The sequence below is a fragment of the Bombyx mandarina genome, chromosome 24 (genome assembly GCF_030267445.1).
Source record: "Bombyx mandarina strain Sakado chromosome 24, ASM3026744v2".
In the NCBI taxonomy this organism is placed as follows: Eukaryota; Metazoa; Arthropoda; class Insecta; order Lepidoptera; family Bombycidae; genus Bombyx; species Bombyx mandarina.
Window position 1 is genome coordinate 1,098,976 of NC_143230.1, and position 12,252 is coordinate 1,111,227.

The following is a 12,252-nucleotide window of genomic DNA, read 5'->3' on the forward strand; positions in this document are numbered from 1 at the left end:
TACGACGAGGAACGAACCTGCTCCTGCACATTTTGGACCTTCGATCACGGATTACCTAGCTGACGAAATCGGAAAGCAACCAGGACCAGCTAAGACGAAGATATTTCTACAATAAACGAAGAAGACGAAAAGAAAAAGCAACGGTCAGGTCTTTGTTCCCGGCTACTCCGTTCCTAAAACGATTTGTGCTAAAACCGTGTGTTTTTTTTAGTTACAGTGCTACACTACCTACATACCATTTTGTTTGTTTCGTGCTGCGCCGTGGATGCTTTCACGTAAGTACCTACCGCTCATCACACGTAGACCATCAAAATGCCTGGCGATAAGGTTAGCAAATTGGAGGATCTTAAACGGCAAAGGGGAAACTTTAAAGGTCGACTAACTCAATTTAAAAAATTTATTGATACGTTTACTGGTGCAGTTTTAACACAAATACAAGTGGCTGAAATACAATTAAGAATACAGGCAGCTTGCGATATTTATAAAAGATATAATGATGTGGAGATGGATATAGAATTGCTATTAACCGAGGCCGATATGTCTTCTAACGCGGATTATGTCGAATCATTTGAAACATTGTATTTCACCACAATGGCTGTCGCCAACTGTTTGGTGAACAGTGCAGACAATTTTAACAGTTCTATAATGCTTAATCAGGAAAATTCATGTTCACAAAAACCGGTTAGTGTTAAATTACCTTACATAAAACTACCTTCCTTTGATGGATCATACGACCACTGGCTTGAATTCAAAAATTCGTATATTACTATGATTCATAAACGTACAGACTTAGACGAAATACAAAAGTTTCATTATTTACGGTCTGCGCTCGACGGAACTGCCCTGCAAGTGATCAGTGCCTTAGAGTTTACTCCTTCCAACTATCTTCACGCATGGGAGCTTCTAGAAAATCGTTTCCATAACACTAGGCTCTTAGTTAATAATCATGTAAGGTCGCTATTTAATATCCCTTGTTTAAAACAGGAATCATCTTCGTTAATTCGTAAGTTAATGGATACAGTGTTACGTAATTTACGCGCTCTTAACACTTTGGAGGAACCCACCGACGCTTGGGATACTTTAATTATCTATCTAATGGTATCGAAGCTTGACTCATCAACAGAACGCGAATGGGAGAACCATAAGGGTACGATATCGTTGAATAATTCTAATCAAAAATATACCTTAGACGACTTGCTATCGTTTCTTAGAAACCGAGCCGACATGTTGGATATGATTAGTGCCAACCATAGTAGACCTAAAGATAAGCCGTTAATTTATGGTAGTAAAGTTAATAGTGAAATTAGTAAGCGTTCTTCTAGTTCAAATAATTTTCATAGTTACGTTACATCAAAAAACGAGAAATCCTTTTCAAACAATAAATTATATACGTCAAAGGGGGCTTCTTATAAAAAATGTGTATTGTGTGAGCAAAACCATGCACTTTATACTTGTATCGCCTTTCTTAACATGTCCGTTAAGGATAGGTTGAAATATGTTGATGATAAAAAACTGTGTCGTAATTGCTTAAGAGCAGGTCATATGATAAGTGAATGCGTGTTTGGTCCGTGCAAACAGTGTCAGCGGAAACACAATAGTTTACTGCATATAGGTTCGAGTAGCTCTCAAAACGAATTAAATGTGTGTGTGCGCGAAGACTCGGGTTCAGTGCCGAACCGGGTACATGCGTCTACGTCTAATGCGTTGCATTGTCTGCCCGATAATACGAGTGGCAGTTACGAGTGCAATAATAATAGCGAATTTAAGGTATTACAGACGGTCTTACTCTCTACAGCGTTGGTGGAGGTAGCCGATAATAATAACGTTTTTCATACAGCTCGTGCGCTTCTGGATAGTGGGAGTCAGAACTGTTTTATTACGGAAAGAATGTCAAATCGATTAAACGTGTCAAACATACAGTCCACGGTTCGAATAACGGGTGTAGGACAAACAATCACACAGTCTAGTCACTTGTGCGATATTAATATACGATCAAAACTAAACGATTATCATGCTAAGATTCGATGTATTGTCTTGCCGAGCATAACATCCAGTTTGCCCACGATAAACATAGATTCTAGCCTTATACGAATACCTAAAAACATAAAACTAGCAGACCCTAACTTTGACGTCCCCGCAGATATTGATTTACTGATAGGTGCCGATAAGTTTTGGGATCTTTTAGATGCGGATAAAATACGTCTTCCGAGTGGACCATACTTACAGAATTCGAAGTTAGGATGGTTAATAACCGGCCCTGTCTTTAATAATACGTACTCGCATACTACTAATAATGTTCAGTGTAATTTTACACAGGACATTGGTAGGCAGCTAAGGTTATTTTGGGAGCTCGAGGAGGTAGCCCTATCGCCTCGTGCAATGCTTTCGGAAGATGAACAAAAATGCGAAAAGTTATTTATCAACACGAATAAACGTGATCGAGAAGGTAGATTTTCGGTACGGATACCGCTAAGGGAATCAGCTGATGTGTTAGGTGATTCATATACGTTAGCGAAAAAACGATTTTTATCACTAGAACGTAAACTTGAACGTTTACCGGAATTTAAACGTATGTACACAAATTTTATGCGAGAGTACCATGACTTAGGTCACATGTCTAAGGTAACTACGTGTAGTCAACCTAATTATTATTTGCCACATCACGGTGTTATTAAAGAAAGTAGTTCAACTACTAAGCTGCGTGTTGTATTCGACGCTAGTGCGGTAACTAGTTCGAATAAGTCCTTAAATGATATACAATTTCCGGGACCTGCGTTACAAAACGATATTTTCTCTATATTGTTGCGGTTTCGACAATATAAATTCGTAGCTTGTGCTGATGTAGAAAAGATGTTCAGACAAGTTCTCATTCAATCTGACCAACGGTCACTTCAACTAATATTATGGCGCGAAAATCCTACGGATCCATTAGAGACGTATCAGCTCAATACGGTGACGTACGGAACCGCTTCAGCGCCGTACTTGAGTATGAGATGCATCAGACAACTTGCGCTTGAGTGTGATGATGACGTCATCGCGCGCGTCATCACGCAGGACATTTTTGTCGACGATCTTATAAGCGGCGACGACGATTATCATAATTTGTTACGTATTTGTGAGAAAACTTCTCAAATATTACATTCCGGGTGTTTTCCTTTACGAAAATGGAAATTTAATTTAGACATTTCGCAGAATAAATCAGCAGAGCATTTTATAGGCGAACATGCACAAACTAAAACACTAGGGTTGGGCTGGCATAACACTAGTGATGAATTATATTTTGTAACGAATATTAATAGCGATCATTGCGAATTAAATTTAACTAAGCGTATAATGCTATCTATCATATCTCAAATATATGATCCCTTAGGACTTTTGTCACCAGCAGTCATAATATCAAAAATATTATTACAAAATTTGTGGCTAAGCAGAATTGATTGGGATACTCCTGTTTCTGCAGACATAACTAAAGCTTGGAAACAATTTATTTATTCATTAAGATTTTTAAAGGAAATACGTATCCCTCGTCACGTAAGTAGTGAACATACTCAGTATACGGAACTTCATATATTTACCGACGCATCCCAGAGCGCGTACGGTGCTTGCGCCTATATTCGCACATACAGTGATGATTCGAAAATAACAGTTCGTTTGTTATGTGCCAAAAGTAAGGTGGCTCCCTTAAAATCGATTAGTATTCCTCGTTTGGAACTTTGTGGTGCGTTGGTAGGAGCCAAGTTATATAAAAGAGTTAGTGAGTCGCTTAGATTAAAATATAACAAAGTTTACTTCTGGACAGACTCGACGATAGTCATGGGTTGGATTAAGACATCACCACATTTGCTTAAAACATTTATACAGAACCGAGTAACCGAAATAAATGAACTCACAGGCGAGTTGGTGTGGTCACACGTAAATGGCAAGGATAATCCCGCAGACTTGTTATCGAGAGGTTGTAGTTTAGATTTATTAAGAGATAGTGATTTATGGTGGTATGGCCCGTCGTTTTTACGCGAGTCATATTCAATAAACATAAAAAATTCCGATATACCGAACTGTCAAACTTTACCAGAACTAAAATCTAAGCAAGTGAGTTTAATTTCTACAGAATACGATGATTTAATTGACTTTAAGCGATTCGAATCATTTACGAAATTAAAAAGAATAGGTGCTTATGTACTTCGGTTCATAAATAATACACGCGCGAAGGATAGCCGTCAAACCGGTTCCTTAACTCTTAGTGAATTGAACGCGTCACAGCGAATGCTCATTAGATTAGTGCAAATAAGGTCGTTTCCGGACATTTATAATAATTTAATCAACAAGATTCCAATTCGAACAAATTGTAAACAATACAACCGTATTTCTAGTTTGAATGTTTTTTTGGACGATTATGAAATAATACGAGTCGGTGGTAGACTAAGTAACGCGTCGTGTTTCAACTTCGATAAAAAACATCCTGTTTTATTATGTAGTAGACATCCTTTCACGGTTAGCTTATTTAGATACGAGCATAAGCGATTGTTACATGGCGGTCCTCAGCTAATGTTGGCTACTATGCGTGAATATTGGTGGCCGCTAAATGCTAAAAATTTAGCAAAGAGGATAATACGAGAATGTGTGATGTGTACACGTATTAAGGGTAAGACACTGACACCTATCATGGGTAACTTACCTTCTGAGCGCCTGGAACCTAGTTTTCCATTCATGAAATCAGGTGTAGACTACGCGGGGCCAGTATTCGTATTGAACCGTAAAGGGAGAGGAGCTCGTCTTTTTAAGGCTTATATTTGCTTGTTTATTTGTTTTACGACACGAGCTATACATTTGGAACTCGTTACAAGTCTTTCCACTAATGATTATATTTTGGCTTTAAAACGATTTATTAGTAGGCGAGGTAAACCCAATATCATATTTTCAGATAATGGGAAAAATTTTATTGGTGCCGAAAAGGAATTCCCTTTGTTTTTAGAAAACCATTCCAAAGTAATTACAGATTATGCAGCCGATAACGGCATTGCATTTAGATTTATTCCGCCGTATTCCCCACATTTTGGTGGTCTATGGGAGAGTGGGGTGCGATCGTGTAAGTATCACCTAAGACGCATAGTGGGTAATGCGAGATTAACTTATGAGGAGTTCACCACGGTTTTGACGCAAATCGAAGCCGTATTAAATTCTCGCCCTTTGTCACCGCTATCCACAGATCCTAGTGACTTTACTCCACTTACTCCTGCCCACTTCCTACTAGGCCGACCGTTGACAGCGCCTGCATCTGAGGATCTGACAGATAAGCCAACATTTCGGCTAGCGCGCTATGATCGCATCGAACAATTACGTCAACATTTCTGGCGACGCTGGTCTACGGAATACATCTCGGAGCTACAGTTACGAACCAAGTGGAAGATCAGGAAGGATGACATCGCCTTGGATAGCCTAGTTCTCATAAAGGACGACAATTTACCACCCTTGAATTGGAGGCTGGGTCGCATAGTACGTTTGTATCCTGGAAGTGACGGTGTGTCTCGAGTCGCCGATATTCGTACTGGTACAGGGACCATTCGACGTTCATTTTCCAAGATATGCCCTCTGCCACTCCAATCAGCGGAAGAAAATGAAGATGAAGCGTAATTTTATTTAGAAACCAGAGATTTCAAGGCCCGGGGGATGTTTACGCCATCTATTGGTCAACTGGAACAGACTGCTTAATTCCATCATTTTAAATTTATCGAATGCGCCATCTACCGACGTAACTTTTTTTTGTTTGATTCATTCCGATTCCATTTTAAGTATGTTCAATTCAAGAAAACTTTTCAACGACACAATACGATTAATTTAAAAAATTATATGTAATGTATCAAAGGAAGATTAAAGGTGGATTACTATTATAAAAACGGCCTATTTTCATTTTAAAATCGCTAATACGACGAGGAACGAACCTGCTCCTGCACACATTTTTATAACCCACTAAATATCAAAAGAATTTCAGATTTCTTGATGTTAGAGATCCACTTAAAACTCTAAATTCTCGGTAATATAATGACAGGCAAAACTTCTAAAAGTACGCTAAGTATCATGTACGCTAACTTTCCTTTATTACTCTTCAAAACATTTTTATTTATATTTTTTTCAATGTACCTTTTGTTAATTTTAAAACCACCGGTATTAGTAATAATTAACATTCGCTTTTGTGAAACATAAAATCACTGAGATTTACTTCCTAATCGTTTTCCAAATACCTAAACGCTGTATTTTCTTGTTATTTGGTAATTTATAACGAATTCATGTAAAAACTTGCGCTTTTAATACTGATTAACGTGAAATATTGTAAATAAACAACGCAACGCTTATTTAGTCTTTAAGCTTTTCATAAAAATATAAATTGACCAAGATGTATTGTATTTTTTATTCAATATTCTATAAACTATTTTCATTTTTGGGAATTTTGCCAGTATAAAAAAAATACGATTTCAAATAATAATAATTAAAAAATTGAGCTCGTTTTGAATGTTTTTGTAGTGAAACTTCTTTAGAATCGTTGTGATTTCAAACTCAATGAAACGAAAAAATAAGTCCATAGAGACACGAACACATAAACGATAGGATTCGGCCGGCGACAGAATGAGATAGAAGACATTAGATGTTCTCAGTGTAGTGTTTTTTTAATACAGCGCCATCTATAAGATTTTTTAATACTAACGTGTGTATGAAAACTCTTGTAGTGAATTTTAATTTAGGATTATACGTGAAGTTAAAATTACAATTTACAGAGTGCGCTACCTCATAATTTACTCATGACTGATGACAAAATTTTACATATACTTAGATATTTAGGATAATTGTATTTTAATTTTTTAAGGTTTCACTTCTACCACGTGTGAATTGCATACATGTTTTATTATTATTTTCATAATAAGTTATTTCGGATCCTGCCAATCCACTTTCACTGCTTTAGGTTCTTCGAGCACCTGTCACCGTCATTGTCAAACTCGTCGAAAACGATAGAGTTTGACGTGCAACCTACTCCATAGACACAGCCCAATTAGTCGCGACTTCGATCCGGTACTAGATTCTGCGAAGCCTGCTCTTGCTAGGGCCAATGTTAGCAAATTCTCTCAAGTTGAGCCCGTGAGCGCACCTACACATTGGTGAAGCTAGCATAACCTATCGAGGTTACTAGCAGTAGGTAAACAAAACAAAATGTATTTCATACTAGCGACCCGCCCTCACTTCGCTTCGGAAACATTAAATATTATTATTGATAGCTGAGTCCCGCGATTTCACCTGCGGTTATTGTCGTACCGCGGGTGACGCCGCGGGGCGAAGCTAGTCTAAAAAAAGTAGCTTAAGTTACTCCTTATATCATCAGCTTTCTATCAGTGAAAGTCTCTTCAAAATCGGTGGAGATTAGCGGAACAAACAGACAGACAGACAAAAATTGTAAAAAATGTTAGTTTGGTGTATGTATGTATGGTTGAATAGGTATATTATATTCATATGCATGTAGTAAAAAGTGGTTATTTCAATATTACAAACAGACACTCCAATTTTATTTATTTATTTAGATTATAGAATCTCTAATCTTTTTAAATACCAAACTTGAAACAAACGTTCGTAAGTAAATAAATTTTGAGCGAGATAATTTATTAGAATTTAGCAAAAAAATTACTTAAATCTGCATCATTTAAGATAATATTCAAACTAATAAAAAATAGAAATTTATTTATAAATAAAAACACAAAATAATTCACTGACAAATTTATTTATGTATAGGCAAGTCTACCGATTAATGTTACTAAAAATACATTGTTTGTTAATAAAACTATGTCTTACCTAATATTTTGTGGTCAAGAATGAAAAGTATCACAAGAATATAATAACTAAATGAAAAGAGTGAATTAAATTAATGTGAGAATCAAAATATCTATATATTCTATATTATTATATATCTATCTAATCGTATCTATATAATCTAGCGGTAGGCAGCGGCTTGGCTCTGCCCCTGACATTGCTGAAGTCCATGGGCAACGGTAACCACTCACTATAAGGTGGGCCGTGCACTCGTCTGCCTACAATGGCACTAAAAAAAATTAAAAAAAAAATTTTACATTAGTTTTTAATTAAGTCACAAAATGTGTTGTTATTACAAATTGAGGTTTTCAAAAAGTCCTGCACAAAATCATGGATACTGCACTCAAATGAAATACTTAAATAAAACATAATATAAATCGCTTAACAACAAAAAAAATTAGGAAATCAGATTGTAACCTGAAATTGTTTATTTCTAATTAATATAATATTAATGTAGTTATAACTAATATAAAACACAATTTAGCTCAGGACTAAAACATCAACTCGAGATCTTGAAAGTCGTTATGGTAATAAGAAGCCGAAACGCATTACTGCTCACGGCTGAAATAGGTAGGTAGGGTGGTAGTACCTACCCGTGCGGACTCACAAGAGGTCCTACCACCAGTCAACCTGTTGCTTGGCGTTAGATATTAATAAGAGTCCATAGACATCACTAGCTCATTCAGTAGACCTTGCCCTCTAACAAAATAGTACCTACATTTAATGCTATATATTAATCATTGGTATTTAATTAAAACAGACCGTATTGTGAGAGTTCTTAAGACTAAATTGACTCGAATAAGTAATGCAGACAATGAAATCGTGGTTCTGTGGGAACACGCGGACTCGCCCAGCGACGCACCTCGAGACAAACACCATAGATCAGCCAGCGGTCGGGGAACTTTTTTAATTATTACCCCAAAATATTTTTGTGTGTGAGTTGATATAATTACGCCATGGCGAAGAACAAAAAAAAAACGAAATCGCTTCTTTTTAGCATCTTTCATATTATAGGCCCCATGATAATTTGAAATCACAACGATTCTAAAGAAGTTTCACTTCAATATATACTTTTTACTGACAAAAGTTTCATTTTCACCCCCCAAAATTTCATTTTACCCCATTTGGGATAATTTACCCCCGGTTCCCTGACCGCTGCCATAGATAATACACATAAATTAGTTACAGATAAGCAACTCGAGCACCCAACAAAAAATGTTTACGGGCGTCGGCCACTAGATGGCTTCGCTTCGATTAGTTTCTCATTGCTCCTGTAGATGGCAGTAACATATTACCTAACCTATATTTTATTTTTAATAAAGGATTTTGTAAATTTTTAATAACCACAATTTGATAAAATTTAATCAATTTATCTATAACAAATAAAGACTTGTATGGTTTTTTATTTATTTTCTGTGTAAACAGTAATTAAATGCCTTAACTTTAACAACATATAAGTTTAGGGGCATCCGCTACAAGATGTCGCTAGTTTCCATGCAAACACAATATTTGTCTTAAAGAGCCCTGAAAAACACAGCACCACTGTGCCGCGAGCGCATAGTTATAACAAGATAAACTATAGACAAACATTACTATACTAAAATTTAGAATATGTATAATATATACATGTCGAGGGGTGAAATGATAATCGGTTTGAGCGACATTTTACTTTTGTAATTAAAGGTGCATTTTATTTGGTATCAGCATCAAAAATTCAATGTTTTTAATTGAACTTATATTAAATTGACTACATTCAAATAGCTGAAGATTTTTTTATTGTGACATTTTTTTCCAAATTAAAATTGCAAAAATGTCGTTTAAGCCATATAACCGTTCCACCCTCAATATATATTAATTATAAATGTTTTTTTTTTCTCTTAAAAATTTAAATATTATTAATTAGCGTCATAAATGTTTTTAATATAGGAGTATTTCGTAATGAGAATGTTACAGAAATTTAAACTTATTGAGAAGTTCCGCCCAAAATCGTTAATGATTTTAAGATTTCTAAATAATTTATTGAAAACTGAATAAATTTTGATGCAACATCAGCCAATCCCTAGTTTCACCCACGTAGATAACAGATGGCTTTGTTAAACATTATTTTTGCGCGTATTGTTTTTGCCTACGAAGCAGTGTAAAAGTAAATTGAAATCATTATCATTCATTATCTGACTATGATAAGCTTAGGCCACATTTGCGCTGACGGCGTCAATTGTAATTTCATCTAGGATGACTCTTAGACACCGTTTTACTGGTGGTAGGACCTCTTGTGAGTCCGCACGGGTAGGTACCACCACCCTGCCTATTTCTGCCTCACTGCCGTGAAGCAGTAATGCGTTTCGGTTTGAAGGGTGGGGCACCCGTTGTAACTATACTGAGACCTTACAATTAATATCTCAAGGTTTACGTTGTATATGTCTATGGGCTCCTCTAATCACTTAATACCAGGTGGGCCGCCTTCACATATCTAAGCAATAAGTAATAAATAAAAAGTTGTGAACTTAATATTTTTAAAATTAATTAATGACACTGAACCTCCACAAGAACTAAAATCGTTTGAGAGAAATAAACGAGGAAGGTAGCAAGCACATAAACGGCAGAAACGGGCAGGGTGGTGGTACCTACCCGTGCGGACTCACAAGAGGCTCTCTACCACCAGTTATGGTGAAATGTAAAAAAAATATTCAATTTTGAGGTGTTAATTAATTATGGCCGAATTTCGATAGATGGCAACACTAATCGGATAGAAAAAAAAAAGACCAATCTCCCACATTCCAAGCCGTACTTGTGAGAACTGTGTAAAGGTCAGACACGTCAGACAAGGCCTGACGACGGAAAACCGGTATTCTTCTTCGTCATCATTCCCTCACTGCTGAGGATCGCGACCACGTGGTCCCTCCACAGTGCTCATGGGTGGCATGGGCTGCGTGGTATGGGTTAACACCAACCGTTTCCTTAACCAGATCTGACAGTTTGACTGGTATTCTTCCGCCCACGACGTGCCTTCTACGCGATCCAAAATTATAAATTTGCCTAACTTTTTTATTTATTGCCTTTGTAGGCAGACGAGCATACGGCCCACCCGATGGTAAGTGGTCACCGTCGCTCATGGACGTCAGCAATGCCAGGGGCAGAGCCAAGCCGCTGCCACCAACCATTAACTCATGTCCGGGAGGTCGCATGAGATCAAGACCAATGAATACCATGTCCCAATGTTGTCCTTAAGCATGGATATGCTGACGGTGCGGATGAGGTCTTTTCGAGAGACAAGATTAGACTTGTTTACAGTGCGCATGAGCACTGATGAGCCTCACAAAGGACCAACCCTAAACCCCCAAAGGACAGTCGCGCAAGGAGCTTTTTAAAGCTCACGACGCAATCAACGACTTATCAAATTTCAAGCTTTGGTAACATTAAACACTAATTCTAATTTAAGTACAGTCGCTATATAAAAAATAAATAAATTTTTTTGCGACAAAATGAGATTCCACCACGAGATTATAACACGTTTTTAACATAAACAATATGACCAGAATATTTGCTTTTAGTTGATGGATCTCTATTTAGTTTATCGAATATCCACATTCCTATGGTGCTCTGTGTTCCTTGACCACATCACTAGTATAGTGGAATATATAGTCACTATTAACAATTAATATTTTAGACTGTTGAATATGAAGCCGATCAAGAGGGATACAAACCAAGAATTTCCTACGAAGACACCGGTCTTGGAGCCATCAGAGCAGGCCAGGGACATGTCAATGGAGGCTACAGCCAGGACGGGCCCTACTAGTCGATAACAAAGGCTACCAACCCATCATTTGTATAAACATTTTTATAACCCACTAAATATCAAAAGAATTTCAGATTTCTTGATGTTAGAGATCCACTTAAAACTCTAAATTCTCGGTAATATAATGACAGGCAAAACTTCTAAAAGTACGCTAAGTATCATGTACGCTAACTTTCCTTTATTACTCTTCAAAACATTTTTATTTATATTTTTTTCAATGTACCTTTTGTTAATTTTAAAACCACCGGTATTAGTAATAATTAACATTCGCTTTTGTGAAACATAAAATCACTGAGATTTACTTCCTAATCGTTTTCCAAATACCTAAACGCTGTATTTTCTTGTTATTTGGTAATTTATAACGAATTCATGTAAAAACTTGCGCTTTTAATACTGATTAACGTGAAATATTGTAAATAAACAACGCAACGCTTATTTAGTCTTTAAGCTTTTCATAAAAATATAAATTGACCAAGATGTATTGTATTTTTTATTCAATATTCTATAAACTATTTTCATTTTTGGGAATTTTGCCAGTATAAAAAAAATACGATTTCAAATAATAATAATTAAAAAATTGAGCTCGTTTTGAATGTTTTTGTAGT